Source organism: Mirounga leonina, unplaced genomic scaffold (genome assembly GCF_011800145.1).
Source record: "Mirounga leonina isolate KUSES-001 unplaced genomic scaffold, KU_Mleo_1.0 Mir_93, whole genome shotgun sequence".
Lineage (NCBI taxonomy): Eukaryota > Metazoa > Chordata > Mammalia > Carnivora > Phocidae > Mirounga > Mirounga leonina.
This window is the reverse complement of record NW_023270854.1, coordinates 7,439,778-7,467,270: the sequence shown is the minus strand read 5'-3', so window position 1 is coordinate 7,467,270 and position 27,493 is coordinate 7,439,778. Positions and strand designations below refer to the sequence as shown.

At 40.4% G+C, this 27,493-nt stretch overlaps 1 long non-coding RNA gene across 1 annotated transcript in view; it reads left to right on the top strand.

Moving 5' to 3' along the window:
• LOC118004650 overlaps positions 1-20,912 on the top strand; it is a 41,130-nt gene extending 20,218 nt beyond the window's left edge. The window contains exon 3 of the long non-coding RNA XR_004677655.1: positions 20,292-20,912. This is a non-coding gene — a long non-coding RNA (uncharacterized LOC118004650). The remainder of the gene's footprint in view (positions 1-20,291) is intronic.
• Positions 20,913-27,493: the final 6,581 nt, after the last annotated feature.

Here is a 27,493-nt window from a genome sequence, read left to right as displayed (position 1 = left end):
TATGTGTAGGCTATGGCTCAGGTTCCTCTGTGATCTCCTCTCCCCTGGACTCGTTGTCACTTACATGAAAGAGCCGAAACCCCTGGATTTCCCCGTCTCAGCCACTATAATTCTGTGGCTGTTTGCAGATCAGCTTTTCACAGCTTATTCACATTTCTTCACACAGGGTAATAAGGTCGTGAACGAGTATTATTTTTAATTGAAGAGTTGGCTCCCAAAACAATATTGAATTCAATGGCTATTGAGTATTTGAAGAAGGACAATGATCTTCTCAAAGTTTCAGTAACAGTACTCGTTCCATGGAACTACATTTTCCACTTGGAAGTATGTCTCAGTTTGGGCAGGGGATCTTATTGTGCGAGGGTGTTTTTTTTACTGCAGAAAAAGACATCTTTCACTTGGAAAGTGTTCACCTTTTTCCTGAAGCGAGCTAAATTCGGTAACACGTGGTAAAAATAAAATAAGTTCATTATGTGGAGCTTCAGGTGTATGGAAGCTGTCTAATAAGACTTTAATCACTGTGGATTTTAATGGCCTGTCCTTATTTTTTTCTGTTCTGGGACTTACCTGCCAAAGTACCTAGCTGAGAAGTATCCCATCTAAATTTTAATGAATATCAATGCTGACTAGTCTCTGTTTAAAAAAAATATATATTTTTTTTCTTTTTACCAAATGGAAGAATTGCATAAACCATGGTGACAAATGTTGTGGGAGGTGCCTTTCCCCATCTGCGTCCCTGCTACCCTTCCTGGGTTGCATTCAGTCATCGGGAGATAAGCCCTCCTCAGTCCTGGGTTGGGGTGGGGATGGAGGCTGAACCTCCACTGGTCACTCCACCAGGGGCTGGTCAAGCACCAGCCAGTGACAGGAAAGGAGAGATCTATGGGGAACTCATTCTAAAGTAGGATGCCGGAAGGAATGTGCTCTTCAGTGCTCATCCAGCCTCTGGATACTTTCGTGCGAGCACATGATGTTTGTAGCTGCGGCAGCCACCTTGTGACCATGGGGAATGGCAGGAGGTGGCCCAAAGCTGTGAGGAAGACAGAGCAGAAAGATGAAATCATTTCCCTCCACGATGTCTTAAGCCTCTGACTTAATGACCCAGGGGAACACCCTCCCTCCAGACTGCTTGCTATGGAACTTTCCCCTGAACTTTTGAGCTGAGTGTTCTGTTACTATCAGACAACACTATTACCACTGACACTTTATATAACTAACAATCCATTAGTTAATTTTTTTAAAAAAAATATTTACTTGAGAGAGAGAGAGATTTCAGAGAGTAGGGAGGAGGGGCAGGGGGAAAGAGAGAATCTCAAGCAGACTCTTCACTGAGCATGGAGCCTGATGCGGGGCTCGATCCTATGACCCTGAGATCACGACCACAAAATGACAACCTGAGCCAAAACCAAGAATTTGGAACTTAATGGCCTTTGCCACCCAGGCACCCCAACAATTGATTACTTAATTGATTGTTTTTTGGAGTTGAATACCAGAATGCTCAGAGCTTAACTTAATAAATCATTACCCTGTCCTGGTCTTAGTTCTAACAGGACATCAAACTAATTTTAATGGGTGTGATTTTTTTCCCCCTCAATCCAGTGTAGACAGACATATATCAAGAGCCTTCACCAAAAAGATATGGAGAAGTAGAATAGATTTTTCCTTCTTCAGTCTGCCTGTCCCCTGCCTCTTAGTACCTTGGGTACCTGGAGTGCTCTGACAACAAATTCCCATGTACATTTTAAGACTTATTCTCAGGGCACCTGGGTGGCTCAGTCATTAAGTGTCTGCCTTCAGCTCAGGTCATGATCCCAGGGTCCTGGGATGGAGCCCTGCATTGGGCTCTCTGCTCAGCAGGAAGCCTGCTTCTCCCTCTCCCATTTCCCCTGCTTGTGTTCCCTCTCTCCCTATGTCTCTCGCTGTCAAATAAATAAATACAATCTTTAAAAAAAAACCCTGAGTCAAATACTAGCTCCAAAGCACACTAGCAGCAAGTAATGGGCAAAACCACTTAATGCCTTTCAACCACAATCCCATTTAAGTCAGGTGGCAATGGAAAGGAAATGTAGGCAGAGGAAACCAAATCACAGAATCTTCCATTCCCATTGTCCATAAAAAGTGAGTGGAAGAAATAGTGTGAAAGAAAAAGGTAAAACACATCTGCAATGATCAAAAAGCGTGACTTCATGACAAGAGGTAGCCGTTTAGTTAATAAGCAAATCCCGGTGAAACTCCCAGCAGATTCATCAGGAGTCAGTAGAATTCCATGGATATATCTCAAATATGGAGAAATATATTTTAGGGATATCTTTATCTTTCTTCTTCTGCTGTATGTGTGTGTAGGGGGGGTGTTGGGAGGATTTAATATAATAATAAAATGGTAGCGGGGAAGGAGGGCCCTGCTTCCTGCCCAAAGCAGAGGCTATAGGGTGTAGTGCTGGCTTGGGAACCGCCTGAATCCGGGGGTCGTCTCCCCAAGGGCACAGTGTCCATCCTGCTTTCTCTCTCTGGGTTAAAGGAGCAATTGGATAGGGCAGTTAGCAAAGTGTGAAAAGAGAAAGTAAAACTCTGTAGATTCAGTTTGTAAACCAGTCCACTTGGCCATCTTAAAGAACTCCAACTTACTAGGAAATAAAATGGAATCTGGGATAAAAATCTCTTTGAAGGGTGTGTTCAATAAATGAATGAAGGCACAGTACCATTCCTATTTGAACATCTAGAGCCATTTTCAACAACTGCTCTTTCATTAGAATACGCAAGAAATTATTTTTTTATTCATTACAGCTTTATTAATTATGTCCACAACAGAAGCATCACTACTCAGTGGTAAGATTTTATTACAAGGGAAGGGTGACAGTGCACACTGCATACTTTCCAAAGGTGTGCCTTTGTTAGAAAAACTAGCTAGGGTGTGGTAGAGCCCACAGTCCGTGTGAAGTTACAGGCTTATAAAAACAAAAGCATTAGAGTACGCTTCATTCACAAACAATGGAAAACTCACAAATTCGTGCGTTACTTACTCTGATGTTCAGATTAGAGCCAGAAACAAACAAAAAATAGTCTTATTGAGAATTTTGAAGTAATTCTTTTTTAAAAGCCTTTTTTTTTTTTTTTTTCTGTTTTAACAATGATATATTTCTTTACACAAACTTGTAGAGCATTGCAATGCAAGGCAAAACATTGGTTGGGCTTGAAGGAATATGGAATTCCAAATAATACTCTTGCTGGGTTTGTGTGAAGACCAGTAATTAACAGTGAGTATCAACAAATGACATTGTTTGTTAACTTGGGCACACAGGAAAACTTAATGCGCTCTGGCTCAGAATTGTAAGAGGGGCTGCCCTATTTACCTTTCCCATATTCAGAAACAAAAGATCTAACCTTGATTTAACTGTGGTTACAAATAAAATACTTGGTGCTTTATTTCTTTGTTTACTCAAAATTATTTTCTCAAAATGTAGTTACAGTGGTGCATAAGGCAAAGTCTACAGCATAATATTCACTCCCTTTTACCCTAGCAAAGAATTAACAAAAAAAAAAAAAAAAAAAAACCTATCACAGGAATTTCTGACAATGTTTTGGGAAAAAAGTGTGACCTTTTTTGAGTAGCAATGGAATGTTTTTTTAGTGGGTAGAAACAGTAACAGCAGACACTCAGAAACATAATACTTTATTTTTTTTATTTAATGGAAAAATACTTTTCAAATGTATTGCAATTTATCTATAGAAAATAATCAGTTTGTAGAAAAGTGAAATCATTGGCTAGGTTTCGGAATCATAAAATTCAGACAAAAACTTAAGGAGTTTTATTTACATGGAGAATGGATTTAAAACTCTAACATAAAAAAATATTTTTTTAAAAATAGTCATTGTGTTAAGATGGTCAGGTAATGGGCGCCTGGGTGGCTCAGTTGGTTAAGCGACTGCCTTTGGCTCAGGTCATGATCCTGGAGTCCCGGGATCGAGTCCCGCATCGGGCTCCCTGCTCAGCAGGGAGTCTGCTTCTCCCTCTGACCCTCCTCCCTCTCATGCTCTCTGTCTCTCATTCTCTCTCTCGCAAATAAATAAAATCTTAAAAAAAAAAAAAAAAAGGTGGTCGGGTATTTAGGGGTTTTATTTTTACAAATATAATGATATACATAGGGATATATAGATACCAAAAAACCCAATTTATATCAATGGTTTTCCATACCTATCTTTTCAGTATGGGAAAACATTTAAAACAGAATCAGTTACTCAAAACTGTAAGGCATCATCTGCATTGCTTAGGATTACAGGTGGATTGCTGACATGATGATCAATATCCATTAAATGTCCATGGCACTTTATAAAACAAGTACTCAGACATTTTTATCCCAAAAATGCATTCAATGAAAATAAAAACACCCACATGAATTCCTAGTTTACCATTTCCTTTTTGCAGCACCCGCCTTACCATAACGTCACACAGGAAGACTGCTACAGAATTCTTTTCATCAGGCCATGCAACCTTTGCTATAATTGGTATCATAGCCAATGGTCCAGTATTCTGATGAGAGTGGAACACAGAAATCAGATAATGGCGAGTGGTTCCAAGGCTAGCTGGACATGTAAAGCGCCTTGAGAGCTGTTTCTGAAAATCATTATAAAGCCAAGAAAAGTATAGAATCGTAAGAATCAAAAATAAGCCCCCGTTTCTTTCCTTTTCCCCACAAACCATTTCCTAGAGATAAGCACTGTCAACAGTCCAGTGTAAATCTTTCCAGATATCATGTGTGCCTATAGAAGCATGTAGGAGGTATGTGAAAATAGAATGTATGCACACTCGTTTTTAGATAACTCAAATCTTATTATGCACATCACTGTTCTGCAGCTTTTTTTTTTTTTCAACATTTGTTTCCTCACTTAATCTGTGGCAGAGACTAGAGGTTTATTCAGTAAAGACACCGAGGGGTTCCAGACCACGGATTTCTAACACAGCCAAAGCATCTCAGGCACAGTCTTGATACTGGCCGTTAAATACACCATGGTTTTACACAATGAGAAGTCAGAAAGACATAACCGATGGTCTCAACAGCAAGGGTAAAAATCAGCAGTTCTCTAGGACTACTATTACAGTTACTCAAGATTATATAGAGACAAGGCTATTTATATTTTATAGATGAAGAAATTTGGCAAAACTCAACTAATTTGAATACTCACTTTCACAGTTATCAAAAACATATTTAAAACCATACTCATGGTAATGAAGGAAAGCTTTGTAACAATAGAGAATTGTGTGGACTCCTGGGTGGCTCAGTCGTTAAGCATCTGCATTCAGCTCAGGTCATGATCCCAGGGTCCTTGGATCAGGCCCCGCATCAGGCTCTCTGCTCCACGGGAGGCCTGCTTCTCCCGCTCCCACTCCCCCTGCTTGTGTTCCCTCTCTCGCTGTGTCTCTGTCAAATAAATAAATAAAATCTTTACAAAAAAAAAAAAAAAGAGAATTGTGTAGTTGTTTTCACTTTGTATGTAGTTGTATATATGCATATATTCAGGGTTGCCAGATTTAGCAAACAAGAACATAGAGCACACAATTAAATTTGAATTTCAGATAAACAAATGAATATTTTTAGTATAAATGTGTCTGTAATATTGTGTATATTCTTGCGTATTTAATTATTATTTCATGTTTTCCTGAAATTCAAATGTAATGGTGCCTCCTTTATTTTATCTGGCAACCTGGTTGCAAGCCTGCTGGTAAAATCAGTTAACATCCAAGCAATGGCTACTGTTTACTTTAGTGCATTTATGAAAATCACATCAGAGAACTGTAAAAGATCATTTCAATCTTGCTAACCATAAGCTTCTACTTAAACAGAGATCACCATTTGTATTATCAAATACCACTGTACACTCGTCAATTAAAATGCAAATTGAGGCTACTTTTCCTGATGAACATACTTCAGAGATGAATAAAACTCATGAATAACTGATTAATGGTGAAAAATGATATATGGGTTTTAATGGCACTGTTAGATAAGTTAATCAGTGGAGTTGGAAACAGGAAAAGGAACAAATGGCTATATAATTATAAGATGCTCTATGGATTATACAGCAAGACGTCTCCTTAAGGAAATCTGGTACAAGAACTATTTCGAGGAAGTAGTGGGGCACGCGTAATCACATTACATGCTTCCTTCTCTACCTAACCAGTAATTTTGTCCAGCTGGGATCTAGTTAAATAAATTTCAAAGTCTCCCTTGAGGAAAAAGAAAAACCCCAAAAAGGCAGAGGCAGAGTAGTTTCTGCTTTTGCGTCAGAAATTGGGAGAGAGAGTGTAGAGTGTGTACGCCTATCAATTTAGCAATAACCAATGGGGAGAAGAGGTGGCGGGGGTGGGGGGGGATGGAATAAACCTCTTTATTTTCTTCTGTACTTGTCCCACGGTGGGCCCCTCGAGACAAAGCACCGATGCCGTCTATGGCCTAAGGACAGCTTCAAGCATAAAACGAAGAAACTCTAAAATATGGACAGCCATCACTTAGAACTGAGATGTCCGAGTTTCAGGAGGTATAGATTTTAGGGAGCAAGGGGGAAGTCATTTGGTACTAAAAAAATTACAGATAGATCTTGACTATAAACAACGTGCATAAGAATCATCTCAAGATGTTTCCGTGCATCCATTTGTGAAATGCACTTGCTCTGTGGCTTTTTGATGTTGTCTCCTAATCACCTCCCCCTTCACTCTGACATCCTGGCCTCAGATGTGGCCCTCACAGGACAGCCCTTAGCTGGGGCCTGTCCTTTTGAGCCTAGATACACTTCCCACACCTCCCTTCTAATTCACCACCAACACTATTGAGAACCTAGAGCAGGCCCTCATTCCTGGGTTTTCACTCTTCTCTGTTCATTTGGCTCTGGCCTGTAGCTCTGTGGGACTCAAGTGAATTATGTGAAAGTTTTGTTCTGAGTAAAAATTAGAATGTAACAATCTGTCTCCTAATTTTGACATATTGGTCATCAATTTCCAAGTTGGGGAGATAATCTCACATTTAAACGTCATGGGTTTATGGGGCGCCTGGATGGCTCAGTCGGTTAAGTCGGTTAAGCCTTCTGGTTTCGGCTCGGGTCATGATCTCAGGGTTGTGGGATAGAGCTCTGCATCGGGCTCCGAGCACAATGTGTAGTCTGCTTGAGATTCTCTTCCTCTTTCTCTTCCTCTGCCCCTCCTCCGACTCATGTTCACTTGCTTTCTCTCTCTCTCTTTCTCTCTCTCTCTCAAATAAATAAATAAAATCATTTTTTTAAAAATAAAATAAAGGTCATGGGTTTATGTAAATAATATCCACTTTCTTCCCATCAACAGAGAAAAAAGATTTAACAATTTGAAGGCAAGCCAAAATATAGAAAATGCAAAACTCTCTGAGTGGTGACAAACTGTAATGAAATCATGGGTGACTGGGCTATGATTATCGTTTATTGCACTTGGTTCTAAAACTCAAGTGAGAGTAAAATCAGATTTATGTAATACATGCCACATAACTGATATGTTCCCCTAATGACATTGTCTTTTTTTGCCAGTGCAAGAAGAATCTGTCTTATTAAAATTGTCTTACTGAAATTGTTTTTACTTAAGATCAACTTCTCTGACCGTAGTTTCTCTAACATAATCTCATTGGAAGGGGAGGCAACCAGGAGCCTAGCTGTGGAGGCAGGACTGATTCGCTGTTGCCCAAGAAGACCAAGAGCAGGCAGAGACACTTCCCAATTCTTCTCTGAGAGCTCAGATTTTGCGTTTTTTACGCATAGATTTTGTATTTGTTTTGCTTAAAAAAATCATTTCCAAAACCGTTTGCTCATTTTTTCACACTAACACTGTATTCCTCAGAATATAGGTCTCACCCTTACACGTTGTTTTATCATTGCCCGTTGCACATACATAAATCATTTCTTCACTCCATTGCCTTCCAATACAATTTCCTGAAGCTCATTATTCGATGAAGGGGGCTATATTTTTTAATACCAGGCACTTAATATCGACTTGAAGTAATTAGTCTTTGCTTTTCCCTTGGTAAACAAAATTGGATGTATCTAACATACAAAATTTACATGGAACTTTCAAATGGGAGTAGACCATAAAAACTTTATTTAACCTGAAATCCCGAGTTCAATAACAGTCCTTTTCCAATGCTTTCATTCGCTTCCCATGTTATTTTATTAATTTTTCAACTACTGTTAACATTTTTTTTAAAGATTTTATTTATTCATTTGAGACACAGAGATACAGAGAGAGAGAGAGAGCATGAGCAGGGAGAGAGGCAGAGGGAGAGGGAGAAGCAGGCTCCCCGCTGAGCAGGGAGCCCGATGCGGGGCTCGATCCCAGGACGCCGGGATCATGACCTTAGCTGAAGGCAGACGCTTAACCATCTGAGCCACCCAGGCGCCCCTACTGTTAACATTTTAAAACATAGATTTGAAAGAACAGTATGATGAACAACCACACTGCACCCATTATGACATTTTAGTTCCATTTCAGCATGCATCTCCAAAAAAGGGTATGCTCCTGTACAATCATGATATACCATTATCATACTAGGAAAATGACCAATAACTTAATACCCAGTCTGAACCCTCCTACACTGTTGGTGGGAATGCAAGCTGGTGCAGCCACTCTGGAAAACAGTATGGAGGTTCCTCAAAAAGTTGAAAATAGAACTACCGTACGACCCAGCAATTGCACTACTGGGTATTTACCCCAAAGATACAAAAGTAGGGATCCGAAAGGGTACGTGCACCCTGATGTTTATAGCAGCAGTGTCCACAATAGCCAAACTGTGGAAAGAGCCAAGATGTCCATTGACAGATGAATGGATAAAGAAGATGTGGTACACACACACACACACACACACACACACACACACACACACTGGAATACTATGCAGCCATCAAAAGGAATGAAATCTTGCCATTTGCAACGACGTGGATGGAACTGGAGGGTGTTATGCTGAGCGAAATAAGTCAATCAGAGAAAGACATGCATCATATGACCTCACTGATATGAGGAATTCTTTTTTTCTTTTTTTTTTGGATTTTTTTTTTTAATTTATTTGCGAGAGAGAGAATGAGAGACAGAGAGCATGAGAGGGAGGAGGGTCAGAGGGAGAAGCAGACTCCCCGCCGAGCAGGGAGCCCGATGCGGGACTGGATCCCGGGACTCCAGGATCATGACCTGAGCCGAAGGCAGTCGCTTAACCAACTGAGCCACCCAGGCGCCCCGATATGAGGAATTCTTAATCTCAGGAAACAAACTGAGGGTTGCTGGAGTGGTGGGGGGTGGGAGAGATGGGGTGGCTGGGTGATAGACATTGGGGAGGGTATGTGCTATGGTGAGCGCTGTGAATTGTGTAAGACTGATGAATCACAGACCTGTACCTCTGAAACAAATAATACATTATATGTTAAAAAAAAGAAGAAGATAGCAGGAGGGGAAGAATGAAGGGGGGAATCGGAGAGGGAGACGAACCGTGAGAGACTGGACTCTGAAAAACAAACTGAGGGTTCTAGAGGGGAGGGACGTGGGGGGATGGGTTAGCCTGGTGATGGGTATTGAGGAGGGCACGTACTGCATGGAGCACTGGATGTTATACTCAATGAATCATGGAACACTACATCAAAAACTAATGATGTAGGGGCGCCTGGGTGGCTCAGTTGTTGAGCGTCTGCCTTCGTCTTGGGTCATGGTCCCAGGGTCCTGGGATTGAGCCCCGCATCAGCCTCCCTGCTTTGCGGGAAGCCTGCTTTTCCCTCTCCCACTACCCCTGCCTGTGTTCCCTCTCTCGCTGTCTCTCTCTCTCTCTGTCAAATAAATAAAATCTTTAAAAAAAAAAACAAATTAATGATGTAATGTATGGTGATTAACATAACATAATAATAAAAAATAAAATAAAATAAAAACTTAATACCCAGTCTATTTTCAAATTTCCCCAATTTTCTGCCAGTGTTTTTTATAGCTGGCTTTATTTTAGTTTGTGTTTTCAAATAAAATGTAATATTTGTGCTACTTGAAAATGATGTGCTGATCTTGAATGTGAATGTGTAAACATAGATTCCATTTTGTTTAAGAGGAAAGGCTTGGTGAGATTCCATTTACATATTTCTGTCTATTTTATAGGTGATGGTTATACTTCGTATCACATCCCACGAAGAAGTACATAACCTTAGATCATTCTAAGGCATTTCACATTTCCTTCATGTGAGGCAGAGACAGCCAGATCATTCCACAGTGGGTCCTTTTAAACTTTGTGATTAGGAAGTACAATGAGTCATTTATAACTTAGGAAATGTTCTCCTAAAAATCATCAGCTATACAAAATCACAAAATAAAATACCACAGGGTTTATGGGGAACCGGGGTCAGAGGAACAAATCGCAAAAACTGCATCAGTGACACACCAAAAAAAAAAAAAAAAAAGTGAAAATGGCAGCAAATCAGTTTTACACGTGCTAAATGGTTCAGAAATACATAAATACTATACAAATATGGCATTTTCTCCCCCAAAAGACTGCAGTTTGCCTGTGGGTTTCAGGAGGATGGGTCAATGAAATCATGCATAAGCAAGTGTTATGCCCAATTTGAGTTACGCTCAAACTGTTCCCTAATACATCAATCACATTGGAGCTAAAATCACATTACAACAGAAGGCAGCCTGTGGGTCCATGCTTGGACACCATATGAATATCCTGATTCTTGCCAATCCTTCTCTTCCTGGTTACAGCATCCAATGGTCCTTCCTGCCTGAGTCAGTGATTTCAATGACAGTTGCAAAGCAGTGATTTTCAAATTCCATCAGTCCTTCTAGATTTATAAGCTCACAATCTATGCAACTAGCTCTTCCACTTCTATACAGAGGGTGATCTGTGTTACCTCTTTCCACTACACATGAGTCTAATCCATTTTCTCTCTATCCTTCCAATGTTTTAAAACCATGATTTTAGGTTTTCTCAGTCTTCCTGTCTCCCAGTTACAAATCCCCATTTCTTTATTTCTCATATCACATGCTTTGAAATTCCTTTACCATGCTGGTCACTATCTTTTGAATAAGCTCCAATTTGCATCCAGTAAATATAATTTTCCAAGTGGGGTCTTATTGAGTAGATTGAGACAATTGCCTCCTTCACTCTGGACGTTATGGTGATAGTGATGCAGCTGAAGGTCAGCATAGCTTTGCTAAGGTCACATCTCACTGTTGGCTCATATTTTCACTAAAATTGCTGAGCTAAATTTCCTCCAACCACACTTGTCTGATTTTTTTTTAAACTAGGATCAAGAACTTACTGTGTTCAATGCCATTTTAGTAAATTCAACCCAATTGTCCAAATTTTCTATTCAGTTTTATATACTAGCTATAAATCCAAGGGGTTCTATTTTTTTATCCAAGTCATTAACAAATTTGATCAGCAAAGGGCTGAGGACAAAGCTTGCCCTAGATTACAATCATCTGACATTTCTTGATTATAATCATTCATCCAGAGTTCAATCTATCAAACTGTCCTTGCCTCGAGCTAACATTTCTCCATCGAATCTTCAAAGATATCACATGAGGACCTTGTCAAATGCTTTGCTGAAGTCCAAATACTCTGGGTCTGCAGGGTGGCCCTTAATGACCCCTTTAGTCACACTTTTTAAGAAAGAAATAAGGTTAGTGTGACATCACTTGTCATTAGTGAAACCATGCCATAGCCTCATGATGCTGGTTTCCTTTCCAAGGGGTTCATAAACTACTGAATATCAAGCAACTCATTCATCAAAGTAACAAAAGAAGATGTTTTTAAAAAGTAAATATGGAATACATTTAGGGAGAATTATCTTGAAATTCAGATAAAATATGAAGTTATAATACTTGCTTATTTAAAATTCCTTAAAGTTTCTTTCGTGCTTTCTGACCATGAATTAATTTTGTAGAAGCATGAAAATATGGCAAAAAGTGTGATTAATTTTAAAAGAAAGACTTTCATATTTAGTGTATGTTTAGTGCATAATACAGTGCATATTTTTGATGCATTGTAATAAGTTTAATTTTTATATATTTTAACATGTCATTATTTTCAAGGGTTTGCAATATTCTAAAGGAAAAAAAAATGTTGAAGTCAGTCCTATTTGTGAAACCTGCTTTTAAAATTTTAACATCATGAGCTTGTGACACCAGCTGTGTGGCCTCATTAAATAACTTTCCCACATTAACAGCTTTTTGCAATGTTTGATAGGTCTATAAATCTATCCAGAGAGAGAAGGAATCAGTCAGTTAACAGGTCCAACCAAAGGGACCAATCAGTAATTTTGTGGCAGACAATCCTGAAAATAAATTGATGTGTGTTAAAAGTTTAGCATTGCTGTTGTATTCTGGAGTGAAAATTCATGCAGTAAAATTGACATAATGTTACTTCATAAAATTAAACACGAGTGAGAAGAAGTCCAGTGACTATTTTTGTATAGACTTAGAACACTAAAGATGTGTTTCTGGCAATAAATTTTCCTAGACCTAGAACAACACCATCATCGTCTTTGAATTGAAGTAGGAAAATCACTTAGTGCAACACCCAAAATTTCTCTTGTGAGTTAGCACTGTTGAAAACCAACAGAGTGAGGTATAAGGTTGAAACTGTAGAGAAATATAAACATACTCTAACTGATGCACTTAAATGTGTGTTCTGTTTATTTTAAGATATTAAGATAGTTAAAGAGCTAATATGCATGCTTAAGTTATCGGGAATTGAAAGTGAATATATAAATAACTTTATATTAAAGTTGGACTCCAACACTAGGCATCTAATCCAAGAAAACTAATATGTTTAATATTATCACAGTATGTGAAAGGCTCATTTCAGTGTTAAAAAATAGAAAATACTGGCGCCCCTGGGTGGCTCAGTTGGTTAAGCATCCGACTCTTGATTTTGGCTCAGGCTGTGATCTCAGGGTCGTGAGATCGAGCCCTGTGACAGGCTTTGGGCTGGGCACAGAAACTGCTTAAGACTCTCTCTCCCTCTCCCTCTGCCCCCATAACCGCCCCCCACTCTCTCTAAAATAAATAAACAAAACTTAAAAAAAAGAAAATATTGAAGTCCATTTCAAATGGAATAGAAAAATAATCCTATTTTTAAAAGGATAATTTAATTACTTTGTTTTCCTGAAAAGATAATTAATACTTTGCCTTTAATTAATTTGAATTTCACTAGGAATTACGGATCTAAATATTACTTGGTAGTTTTCATCTTCTATTGAAACACTGATTTTTTTCCTTGAAATATCCAATAATTGTCACATTAGGCAAGGAATAAAATTCATAAGACAAATGATTCCTTCCTTTCTTTCCACATTGAAAACAGAAATTATTGTCTGTTTTTTTCAGTGATTTTTAAAAATCTTGGTAATCACTATGATTATTAGTGTTAGTGCTTATTATGCTAACCCATATTTTAGGGAATTATAGAATACGTACCATACAAATGAAATCAACTCGTTAATAGTAAATTATACAAAATACATCTTACTATGGAAGGTTCGATGTTAAGTTCAGATGGCTTTCTTATGAATTTATTTATTTCTCTCCCTTTCTCTCATCCCATCTAAACAAATTCTATTAATTACAAATTTAGCTCTGGCTCAGGAAATTACTGACCATACTTTTCATCTGTTTGTAGTGAGTTCCCCAGGGCTATGAAATTAGTGGGATAGAACATTGTCCTGGTTCTGTGCCAATTACTTTTAAAATAAACATCTTTGAACTAAAATGAGCATTGTGCCAATTTTTGTATATGATTTAGAAAATGATTTTTAAAATTAGAAGAAAGTCTTGGCTTAGTTTCTATAATGGTCTAACATTATCCAAGTCCATTATCCTCTTCAGATTGATGAGTTCCATTGTGGATGACATTTAATTAAATAAGATAATGCATATCTTATTAATATGAATGTTCTTATTTATCTCTTAAGAGGGAGTTTGCATAGTAAAGAAAGTCACATTTTAATGGTTACATTAAATAATATTTTTCAGGTTGGGGAATATAAAAAGCTGAAATGTAACTGGTTTCCAAATATTTATTGTGTTATACACAGTTCATTTCACAAACTGATATATTAAGATTCAATGTTTTTTTTTCTTTCATTCCTTTTTGACATAAATGAAATGTCTTGTGATTCTTAGATATATTGGTCATGTTTATCATACTTATATGTTCAAAAATAAACTTTTTAAATTTTCTAATATAAAAATATTCAGGTACAATCCACAATATCATATGGTCCATAAAAGCAAAGGCATTCACAGAAAAGAAAATTCTGACATAATTTGTTCTGAATGTTATTACCCAGTGTCATATCACATTTTCTATCTGAGATGGATATCAAACAATGAATATGCTCTATGCACTAGAATTGGAACTTTGAAGAATAAATTCCAAACTAAGAAAGAAAATAGGAATGTAGCCACTTCTAAAGCATTAAAAAAAAAAAGAGACTAATTAGGACCCTTTGTTTCACACACATACATAAAGGACATGTGTGACATAATAATGAGTTTCAAATACGTAAAAAAGATTCTATAAGGAGAAATGGAAACTTGTCTGTGTTTGGAATGAATGTCACAATCAGAAATGAGTCCATGAGGAAGAGTTGTGACTGGCCCAATAAAAGGTCTTTATCTTTCACTGATAAAACACTGGATAACAGCAGGTTGCTTACTAGAAGTAGTTTAATAGAAGAATAGATAACACCTATTTTCTGACCAATTTAAACATTCATAAACTAAAGAGAAAGAGAGAGAAAGAATGGCATTAATATGGATAAGCAAAATGCACAGGTCATTTAAAATTTATAAGTTAATGATTTTTTAAATATTTTCACAAAACCTAATAACTACCATAAAATAGCTTGAGAAATAACAAAAACAGTTAATTTGAATTCTGTTTCAATTTCCAAATCCTAGCCTCTGTGAGGATGCTTATGGCCTCAAAGCAGGCATCCAGATTGACATTAATTAATTATGTTCTCAAAGAGAATACCATTCCACAGTGTTATTTCTAAGATATTTTAAGAGGTAATGAGGCTCTGAAATCATAGTTGAAATGGCATTAATAAAGAAGTAAGAAAGTATTTTAACATGTAAGGGAGACAAAAGGGAAGCTAAGTAGGGCAGATAAAAGAATGGTGGTATAAATATGTGGGGATTTTACTAGAGATGCAGAACCACTACATATATTCTTTGTTATAGAAATATGGGCATGTTATAAGGATTGACCTTGCACAATCGCAGGAGCTGGTTAGGTGGTCTCTGTAAGGTCTTTCTATCTGCTGTTTGGTCTTCAGTCTGCAAAAAGTGTCAGGGAAGCTGGAACTCAGGAGCGCGAGCTGGAGCCCACAAAGACAGACTGGAACCTGGTAAGTGCCTATCGCTGTACGCTGCTGACTCCATGTCCTTCAGGGGAAGCTGGAGCTTCTCACCTTTGAGCTAAACACACACCTGGCCCAGGCATCAGAGAAGGGAAAAGAGGGTGTGCAATATGGCCCGTACCAACAAGGGGAGCCGGCAGGTAAATGAAACAAAATGGGTGAGCTGTCCCAACACCTGTGCGTCTCCACTGATCTCCTGAGCATCAGAATAATACAACTGCAACTTCACTTCCTTTTTTCAAATGTCTTTGTAGCTCCCCCCCACTCCCCCTCCCCGACTAGAAATATACAGGGACCAGAATTCTGAGAAATGTTGTCCAGCCTAGCCAAGTGAGCATACTGCCAGGCCACCAGAGTATGCTTAGGGATTATCCAGAAAATGAAATGACAGCCTAGTTCTAAAATGTATGCTCCAACAAAACTTCTCCAAGCTACAAACCTGAATTGCATCCATTTATTTGCATGCTGTGCAAAAAAGAGGTGCTACATCAGAGTGCTGGCAGAAACAGAAGGCAGACCCAAAGGGTTTAACCAAAAAAAAAAAAAAAAAAAAAAAGCTTAAAGAAGAGAGGGTACACAGAGTGGTGAGCAGAGCTAAGGATGCACAAGGGATGATGACAGCCGGGACGCAGCAGCTACACAGAGCCATTACCACCCAAAGTTGCCCAGAGAGGCAAGAGGAGGGAACAGCCCCGGTGGGAGAGGTAGGGGGCTAGAAGCATCTCCTGAAACCTCACTCCAAGGAAGGCAGTCTCTGTCTAAACTGTAGCACTGGGAGGAGGGAGCCAGGGACAAGCATCCTGGCTTCTCTCTGCTCTGGGTCTCCACTCGCAGGCGTTTTCCCAATGGGGCTGGACCTGCCAGGACCCCAGCGGGCAAGGAAGCCCGGTGGATGCTCAGGGCAGGCAGCCTCTTAGCACACAGCACTGAACACAGAAGGCTGGACGATGGATTTTCGGGAAAACAGAGTCAGTGGCAGGCCATCATTCTAAACCAAAATGAGCCTCTTCACAAGCAGTAGATGTTTTTAAATGACTTTTGCAGACCCTACCGAAGACGTTAAAGCCAATAATAGAATCGTATAAATATTACTAAGGGTGACACATTTCGGGGAAATGCTAAATTACTCAAAAGGTAGATGTCCCTCAGGGTCTTTCTACCTATTATGGTGTGTTTTATTTCCCATTTAATGTCATGCTCCCCAAGGCACCAGGACACTTGGGGACCAAGTGCAGACCCCGACAGGTGCCCCCCACTCCATTGGGTGTATGTACATCTCACCAACTGCTGGATCCCCTCTTCCTTCCCCAAATCTGTCCACCCCCAGCATCAAGCCAGCAAGCCTCACATGCACTGCAGAGAAGTAGATGCAGCATCTCTCCTGCACGTGGGCCCGCTGCTCCTACCCAAGGATGTTGCAGCTTCACTGAGGGACTCCCAAAGAACCTGGAACCAGGGAGCTTTGACAGAGTGAAAGTCAATTGTTAAGGGACATTTTGGCCATTTCCTCAGGAATGCCCTGGGACAACCCGTGGCCCTATGTAGGAAGAACCTTCTGTTTAGATCTATCCTTTTCTGCTTCCTCAACTTTTGTGTGTGTATGTGGTTGGCCTGTCCTCAACCTATCTAAAAGTTAAGCCTACTTCTCTGTACCACCTAGAAATAAAGACTTAAGTACCCCCCAGCCATCTGTTGGGAATAAAATGTTTATCTCGCTGCCACTCAATATTTAGCAGAGACTCAGCTGAGAGATACTCTATTTACAGTGGGGAACCTGTCAGGAACCCACTGAGTCCTGTGGCAAGGAGAGCTAAGTGCTTGGACTGCTATTGTTTACTCCACCATCCCTGTAGAACTGTTTTCAAACACAACTGAACCTGAAAACAGTCAATGACAGAAGGAAATCTGAATCACACTGATGTTTCCTTAATAGCTCCCTAGGTCTTTGGTTGCTTTCTCTTTCCAAGTTAAGTCCTGGAGTTGCCAGATCTTTCCTGAGTTTACGCACACTCAGCAACATTGTAGAGGAAGGATCTGTTAGAAGACCGTTTCAAAAGCTCTCAGTCAAAATTACTTATTTTTAATAGATGTTGGTTTGCTCTTGGAATGAAGTATACACTATGTGCCGACGGAAAGGTAATATTTAAATTGGTGTTTCTTGATAGGCGCTCATTTATTTCCTTATATAATGAAGACTTGTCTTTTGCCAAGTGCTTTTCCTAAGCTGGTGCACAGCCTCTTCTATTTCTGGGTCTCATTTGAAGTCATACTTTTTCAAGATGACAACCTAGAGGTAATGAAGGGAGAGGGGAAATATGTGCACAGTTGGCTGACTTAGCATATTTATCTTGTGATACTTATTAATAGATAGTTAAAAGTTAACTCTACCTTCCCAGCTCCTCTTGATCAGAAGTTTAGGAATGAGATAACATTGAAAACTAGTTTGCTCCCCGCACTCCCTTTATCATGTAAATATTACATAGCTTCTTCTTTGCAAAATATGGTTACCATGGACATGGCAAGGTGATTATCCTGGTGTCAACAGTAAAGAGAGAACGGGGAAGACAGATGAGACCAAGAACATGCTCAGGGCATGCAGCTTCTTTTTATGAGGACGTAAGTTTAAGAGATTAAGCAGTTTATATATTTTGAACACTCACAAGTGGATGTTGAATGTTCTTTTCTTTTCTTTTTTTTTTTTTTAAGATTTTATTTATCTATTTGACAGAGAGAGAGACAGAGAGAGAGGTAACACAAGCAGGGGGAGTGGGAGAGGGAGCAGCAGGCTTCCTGCTGAGCAGGGAGCCTGATGCAGGGCTTCATCCCAGGACCCTTAGGATCATGACCTGAGCCGAAGGCAGACGCTTAACAACTGAGCCACCCAGGTGCCCCAAATGTTATTTTCTTAAAATGTTAGTACTTCATTAGGTTATTTAAATCAAACCTCCAGTCTATTACAAATTAAATCATAATAAGCCAGGTTAAAATGAATGAAGAAGAGAGGTAAATCAGGGTAAAAGAATACGTTTCCTTCACAAAAAAATTTTTGGTGAAAAGAGCACTGACGAATCTTTATTATAAAATATTTGATTATTATCGGCTTCTGATTAAGTTCAAATACATGCAAAGGTTTGGTGGTTAAAAAATAATGATCAGTATTCTCTGCTCAATGTTGCTGTGAACCTAAAACTGCTCTAAAAATAAAGTCTATTCAAAATTCTGAAAAATAAAATAAAAGACTAAAAACGTGGACAAAAATACATGGGCACACTCACGTACCTGTTGGCCATCTAGAGGTCCCATTCATCCCCATGCTGAGCATCACAGGTCACTTTCTTTAAGTGGTAAAGGCATAGTGTGTCATGGTTAAGGAGGCATGCTAACCCAGATGATGTGAGTTAAAATCCTGATTTTGTCACTTACAGCTGCATGACACCAGCAAGTTATTTTCCTTATTTGTAAAATGGGGTATATTAGTTCTCTACTACTACATAACAAATCACCCCAAAACTTAGTGATTTAAAACAATAAACACATCATATTATTTCAGTTTCTTTGGGCCAAGAACTCAGAAATAGTTTGGTTGGGTGGATCTGGTGTGGGGTCTCTTCTGATTTTGAAGGCAAGACATGGGCTGGGCTGCAGGTCCTTTGAAGGGTGATGTGGGGCTAGGGTTTCCAAGATGGCTCACTCATGTGGTGCTTGCTGTCGGCAGGAGGCCTCAGTTCTTCCCCACGTGGGCTTCTTGGTGGGCAGCTTGGATCTCCTCACAAGATGGTGATGATTTAGCAAGACTCTCCCCACCCTGCCTGACTCCACTTAGTAATTTTCCATCACTTCCCTTCACTTTGCCTGTGGGCTGTAAATCCTCAGCTGTCTCTAGTGTTCAGAGGGAAGCCAGTTTCTCTCCGCTGTTACAATAGTCTTGACATGGATCACAAGAAAGTCTCCCTTACTGTCTTAACAAGCATCAGAATAATTTTTTTCTTTAACACCTCTAGGGCAGGGTCCTTTGTAAGTTATCTGGTTCCAGCTCTGCTACAGGCCCACAGAACCCACATGTGGCTCCCATACCCTTGGCCACCACACTCCAGGGGTGCTGTGGGTCTTTTGTTCTGTTTTGCTGCTGGGTCTGACAGCTCTAGCATGTCTATATTCTTCAGCATATTCATGTGTGAACCTGACATCAGGCCCTCAACAACCCCTACCAAGACCATAGATCAGGCTGTCTGGTTTTCTTGCAGCTTGTCATCATTTGGCTTTAAATGGGGAGGAAACAACTCCTTTTTTCCCTCATTGAAGTACAGGTCACACTGCCTCTTTTCTTTTGTACCCTGAAGCTGGGTAGGTTGGTTAATTCAGGCAAAACAGGTTTGGGGCCACTCCTTTTGCAAGTCTGGCATAGATTAGCACCTAATGTGAGGGTACTTAGCACCCATTGTTCCCAACCTCTACCAAAATTCAAAGGAACCAAAGGGACATGAAAATGGATCCTGGCGGGAAACCGTTCGCTGAAAACATTTTTACACTTCCTTCAAAGAGAGTGCCTTTTGATCTCAAGTCCTTTGACCGGCCTCTGCTGAGATGTGACTCAGGATAGGAAATTTTACACATACCAATAACCAAAGGTATGTTCGTTATTGTTATGCAACAAGATGTCTGCATGACCAATATTTTCCCTTGCCTGCGCACACATCTCCTTTTCAAATAAGTCTGCTGTTAATTGAAAAGAGCAAAATTACTTCTATGTAAATTATTATTAGTGTAAATGCTCTACTAAGCATTGACTAGAGGCCTTATGTATTACTACTGACATTCTAAGTATTTGCCTTGGGTTGCTTGCTAGGAGATATAACACTTTTTTTTTTTTTTTTTTTTTTTTACAGTTCCAGTGTCTGCCCCTTGCAGTATTTTCTCTGAGATAAATCCGACTTTCTGCACCTTTAAGGTATTCTGTAACCTGTGCCTAGTTTCATTCTCAAGAATGTAGTTGAATAGTAAATTCTAAGACAGCTATCCTAAAATTGTTGCCAATACAGCGGTTTTTATCTTTTGGAGGTGATCAGTATATGCCACCCTAAGATATGCCACTCTGACATATTGCTAGATGCTTTTGAGCTGAAGGTAATTGGAAAGGGCGGACCAGGAAGAGCTCTTTGCCCTCCTCCTTTCTGCCTCAAAGCAGGGCACATGTTCCCTCTGTGAAGGTGATACACATTTCCATTTGTAGGCTGTTCCTCCCAGGAGGATCAGAGAGGCACTGAGATGAGAGGATAGGAGAGTGAGTCTGTGTAACAAACCTTACTCTCAATTACTGTGCATTTCCTAGTCCCCTTCCCACAATTTATTGCCCCGAGCCCAGTCCCTGCCTAGTTACTTCTCTACAATTTATTGCCCTTTCTTAAAATTATATATTTATAGCCCAACTCTAAATGCTTCTTTGGGTTTTTACTTTTTTTTGAGAGAGAGAGAGAGAGAGCACAGGCGCACTTGAGTGGGGAGGAAGGAGGAGGGGAAGAAGGAGAGGAGAGATAGGGAGACCCCAAGCCAGCTCCACGCCCAGCACAGAGCCCAACACAGGGCTCCATCTCAAGAACCTGACATCATGACCTGAGAAGAAATCAACAGTTGGCTGTTTAACCAACTGAGCCACCCAGGTGCCCCTGGGTTTCTACTTCTTTTCTACGAAGCTCCTATACCCTTAAAGATATTAACATCAATCAAAAAAATATATATATATATGCCTTTTTGCCTGTTATTCTGTCTTCTGTCAGTTTAATTTGCAGGATTATAATTTAAGAGGTCAGAAGAGAAGTTTTTCTTCTTTTACCCTTTGGGCTTATATCCTTTGAAGAAATAGCGGAAACACAAAAGTTCTGGTAAGGAATTAGGCTTTTATTGATGGGGTTCAGGACATCCTACCCCAAAATATGGCACCTTGACATACTGAATATTTGAAGCTGAAGGAATTTGAGAAAAGGCATGTGCAGGAAGGAGTTTCTGAGCTTCGCCCAAAGCAGGTCATAAAACACAGGAAAGACTTCCTGAACTACATGTGAAGCAGGTGAGAGGTGTCCTCCCTTGTTATCTCCAAAGATAAAAGGACACTGAGAGGAGTCTGAACACCTTGCTAAGTTTCCTCCAGTTGGCTACACTCAAACTCTTCGTCCTCTGGTATCTTGCCATGACTTTTCACTATCCCTCATACTCAGTATGAAAACACTCAGGTTTCAGCAATTCATCACATCTTCATTTCCTTATGAAGACCCCCATGTTGCATAAACTATATATTAAATAAATTTGCTTTATTTGTTTAAAGGGAGTCATATTAGCCCAAATTCAAGGGGAGGACAGGGTCAAAGAGTTTCTGGATGTGTTTTATAATCACCAAAACTCCTTCATCTTGCTCTTAACTTAGTTGTACTCTCTGTTAAACTCCTAAGGCAATCACATCAATTCCATTTACTTCCATGACCTCCACCCCAGTCCAAACTGCCGTCACCCTTCACCTGGACTCCTACTCTTCTTGCTTCTCACCTTGTCCAGAGAAAATCCGTTCTCCATGCAGCAACGAGACAGTTTGCACCAAACCCTGACTAAGTCCCCTTGTTACTTCCTATCACTCTTAGAATAAAACTAAAGCTCCCTACCTATAGGGCTGAAATGATTTGCACCCCCCCATTACACCTTCGTCTTCTACCTACCCATTACCATGTTCTAGCCACACCAGTCTTCTTTCTTCCTCAAATATGCCAAATCCTGTCACACCTTGGAGATTTTCCCAGAAGGCTTCCCTGCCTAGACCTTCACATTTTTTCTCATCCTCATCCTTCAAGTTTCAGAGCAAGGATGACTTCCTCAGAGTGGCCCTCCTGGATTGACTCTCTCTCTCTCTCTTTTTTTTTTTTAAGATTTTATTTATTTTTTGACAGAGAGAGAGACAGCGAGAGAGGGAACACAAGCAGGGGGAGTGGGAAAGGGAGAAGCAGCCTTCCCGCTGAGCAGGGAGCCCGATATGGGGCTTGATCCCAGGATCCTGAAATCATGACCTGAGCCGAAGGTAGTCGCTTAACCAACCGAGCCACCCAGGTGCCCCCCTGGATTGACTCATACAAGTGCATCCAACCCTCCCCCAGTTACTATCTATCCTATCACCCATTTTATTTCCTTTGTAGCACATTTGTAATCTAGAATTTTCTGTTCATGTGCTTAGTTATTTAGTGTCAACTCTTCCTTCCCCTCTCTTCCCCCATTCCCACTAAATTAAACCATTTAAGGGCACTTTTAACTCCTTATTCCTTATCCACCACACCAAGAACTATGCCTAGAATACAGCGGATGCTCAATTAATGTCTGCTGAAATATCCCCTGTACCGAGAGCTACAACTGGAACATAGTATATGTCCTGGGACATAGATGCTCAACAAATACTTATTGGTTATTGAATGAGTGGAAGCTGCCATCTTGCTCCACGCAGCTCACCAGTCTCCATGATTGGGTCTCTGCCTTCTTGAATGAGAGTGTGTGTTTATACCCTAATTTCTCTCATGCAAGAATCTGTCAGTGGAATAGGGCCCACCCGAATCCAGTATGATCTCATTTTAAATTGATTACATCGGCAAAGACCCCATTTCCAAATAAGTCACATTCACAGGTATGGGGATTAGGACTTCAGCATATCTTTTGGGGAATATAATTCAACCCACACCAGTACCTAACACCATACTTACACTGGGGGCTCCCAGTACCTAACACATTCCCAGTACCTAACACAGTACTTATACTGGTGAAATTTTCTTTTCAATTTCGACTTTTCTCAGACCCCTACTTTAGTTTCCCTGTTTAGATTGGAAGCCAGCCCTGAGTCTAGGCATTTCACTTATCCAAGGCTCTGGTATCATGTGGGTCCTCCAAAGCCCTTCCTCCTGAGGGCTGAGTCCTGATGTGTTCATTGAACCCTGTGATTCCCAGTTTCTACTCATTCCTCAGGAGCCTACCACTAACAGACTAGGATAGCTTTCACATGACATATAGCATATCGGAGCACTAGGAAGATTAAAATTCATTCTAGTTATATAATTAAATTGTATTACAAGCTTTTTTGTTGGGTAGAGGAGATAATCTGGGAATCTAATGACCATTTATAACATCGCATTTTTCCTTAGAAACACTGAATTGTATTGAATTTATAAATTACAAATAAGCTCTTAGAATGGAATTGCATGGGTAAATTGGGGAACACCTAGATATAAAAAGTTAAAAATGATGCAATAATCAAATAACAATATGATAGTAATATATAGATCACAGGGTAATGACACCTAAAAGTGCTATTGCTTCTAGAAAGGTATTTGTACTTTAATAACTCCAAATCTAAAGAAACGAAGTTCTAATACAGAATATTAGTCAATGTCATAGGAGGCACCGTATTTTTTTTTTCTTTTTTATGGTTTGCCAGGAATTTCTAATGCTTTAGAATCACAAACATATGTAGAAGTTTATTTTTCTGTAAATGTTGGCCCTAGCTTTTAAATCCAGTGAGCCAACAACTCACTTTGTCTTGCCATAGAAAGGGGATTCTCTAAGAGATGGGATTCTGCACAGCTAGCATGTCACCCGAGGAGTGATGGCAGTTCCAGACTACCCTGAGCAGGCCATAGGATTTCTGGCTCTCTGCCTATTGTAGGGAAGAATTCTAGTACATTCTTCCATTGTTGGCTTAATGGGGGCAGAGGTGTATACAGGGTGATTCTCTGTATTGGACATACCTCCTAAATTTCTAGGAGAGGCAAATTCATGCCATCAACTCCTCATAATAATGGGTATTTGCTAAATTTTTTCGCACTAAATCAACAGGATTACCTTACACAGTGGAAGATTCCTAAGTGGTCAGAGGGGCTCTGGATCCTGGAAGTGGAGAGGGAGGAAAAGAGTGAGGTATTTCTTTAAGTTGTCTACAAATAGGAATCTTTGATCTGAAATAGAGAATCATGTGAAGCTAAGCCTGATGTGCCGTGGACTCATTATATAAGAACAGTGTTTTGTTGCAGTGCTGCTTTTCTGACTCAACAGGTACCCACATACCTTCTGCCAGGTCTTAAAAATCCTCAGAGCTCATTGTTCTGGGAGGTAGGCATCATTCCTTTGACTTCAGCCCATTTGCAGCTAGCAGAATCTAGCTTCTGATTAAAATAGCACAGACATTTTCCCAGAAAGCAGGTATTTGTCACTTCCCAAAGGACAAACCAGCTACCCTATATCTTGAAGTGGATCTTTAGAAGGGTTTTGAAAGCCCATTTATCACTGGGCTATTCTCAAATAGATGGAGAGAGGAATGGAATATTCATATTTACTTATCAAACATTTCTTGAGTCTCTATTGTGTGAAAAATCTTTACTCAAGGCACTAACTAGTAGCATAATGCAATGGTGAATAAGACAAAGCATCTTTGGGGGGCTCCTGGGTGGCTTAGTCAGTTAAGTGTCTGCCTTGGCTCAGGTCATGATCCCCAGGTCCTGGGATGGAGCCCCTCATCAGGTGCCCTGCTCAGTGGAGAGCCTGCTTCTCCCTCTCCCTATGCTGCTCCCCCAGCTCGTGTTTTCTCTCTCTCAAATAAATAAATAAAATCTTAAAAAAAAAAAAAAAAAAAGACAAGGGGTGCCTGGGTGGCTCAGTCTGTTAAGCATCTGACTTTAGTTCAGATTATGATCCCAGGGTCTTGGAATTGAGCCCCGCATCAGGCGCTCTGCTCAGCAGGGAGCCTGCTTCTCCCTCTCCCTCTGCCTGCCACTCCCCCCTGCTTGTGCTCTCTCTCTCTGTCAAATGAATAAATAAAATCTGAAAAAAAAAAAAAAAAAAAAAAGACAAAGCATCAGCATTCAAAGAGGAGAGAGAATTTGCAATTTAGGGGGAAGTGCTCTAACAGAGGTTGAACCCAAGGCGGGGTTTCTAAATAGGATGACGTCACTTCTGACTGGGCAGATCTGCACCTTGACTGATGATGAGAAAGATCTTCAATAAACAGAAATAATCAGAAGGTAGGGGCAGGTGAAATGGAAGAACATTCTTGGCAGAGAGAAGAGCATGAGTTAAGGCACAGGGCTGGACCTATCTGGAGACGGAGTTGCCCAGTGTGACCTAGCAAAGTGTGATATAAAGAAGTGGATCAGGGCGCCTGGGTGGCTCAGATGGTTAAGCGTCTGCCTTCGGCTCAGGTCATGATCCCAGGGTCCTGGGATCGAGTCCCACATCGGGCTCTCTGCTCCTTGGGAGCCTGCTTCTCCCTCTGCCTCTCTCTCTCTCTCTCTCTATCTCTCATGAATAAATAAATAAAATCTTAAAAAAAAAAAGAAGTGAATCATGAGGCTGGAGAGGTAGGTCGGGTCCAATTCTGAAGGAGCTTTGATGTTGGGTAACTGAGTCACTATTTTATACCTTAGGAGGAAGTCAGGGTGAACAAGGAATTTATTATCTGAGCTGAAACAATTTTGAGATGACAAGTGGCACTGTGAACATTTGTGCCAAAACAACAGTTATAACGTGGTACCGGTCTGGGCAAACTGGGACCTATGGTCACACTGGTAACTGGGAGACTCTACAAAGAGAAGCTTGAATTGGGAGGAGACTTCCAGAGAACAGCCACATGGGGCGGGTGGGCCTAGGAGTCCTGGATTCATTCCCCATGTACCACCCCAAAGTACCACAAACTGGGTGCTTAACACAACAGACATATATTCTTTCATGATTCTGAGAGCTTGAAGTATAACATCAAGGTGTTGGTAGGGCCAAGCTGGCTCTGAAGGCTCTAGAGGAGGATCTTCTCTGGCCTCTTCCTAGCTTCTGCTGGCTGCCAGTTATCCTTGGAATTCCTTAGCTTCCTTGGTTGTATCACCACAATCTCTGCCTTCCTAGCATTCTCCCTGTGTGTCTTTACCTTGCCTTCCCCTACGTATCTGCCTCTGTGTCTCTTCTCTCATAAAGACACTGATTATGTTGGACCAGGGCCTCATCCCTCTCCAGTAGGACCTCATACCAACTCAACTATATCCGCACAGATGCCACTTCCAAACCAAGTCACATTCTGAGGTTCTGGGAAGGACATGAATCTTTAGAGGACACTCTTCAACATAGTATATGTACCAAACAAGGAACATGAATGAGTGGGGGATAGCTCAGGATCCTCAAAGACAGGAAGGTGGGAGGCAGCAGAAGGACAATGGGAAAGAGAAAGGAAAATTAAGGGTGTGGAATTTTGCTCACTTGGGCAGCTTTTCCCAGGGGCCCAGAGGGTGGAAGACTGCTACTGTATCCCATCCTGCTTCCACCCAATTTTCTCAAGTCTGGGCTCCTTTTTTTCCCCTTCTGGAGGAAGGTAAGACATTTATTTAATGCTAGAAATCAAACCAGAGTGTAAATCTGGAGATGGCAGTTCAAGTCATGACTCAGCTGCTTTTAACTTTGTCATCTTGGACAAGTCTATGATCTCTGAGTCTGTTTCCTCCTCCATAAAATGAGGATATTGACGTTGACCAAGAAAGGTCCTTCTGGCTCTAGAAGCTATGACTTCAGGAGGAAAAGGTGGAACTATGCTCCCTGAATAAGAGAGTTTCAATAGGACCCTTTGTCATTATCATCTTTTAGCAAGTACATATATCTATCAGATAGCATTTTTGGTTGCAGAAAACAGAAATTGGTTAGCAGGAGCAAAATGGGAGTTTATTAGAAGGCTATCAGGGGCTGGCACCAGGAACAATCTGGTCCAGGGACCCTACTAGGGTGGATCCCAACCCCTTCCCCTCCCCTCCCCCCTCCTTGTTTGCATCTCTTGCTCCAGGGTTAGAATCCTGGGCAAGAGTCTAATCAGAAGTCTTAGTCCTGGGCATGCCTCTCAGCTGTGCTGAGTATAAGCAAAGATAAGTTTTCCCCCAAAGGGAGATTGAATTGCAGATAGAGGAAGGCTTGGATGAGAACACACGTCTCCGGCCAAGAAGCATGGAGATTTTAATAGTGTATTTAGCCACTAGTAACTACACTAAAGTTGTTGCTGCATTACTGATACTATTTTAATCTAACGGTTAAGAACTCATAT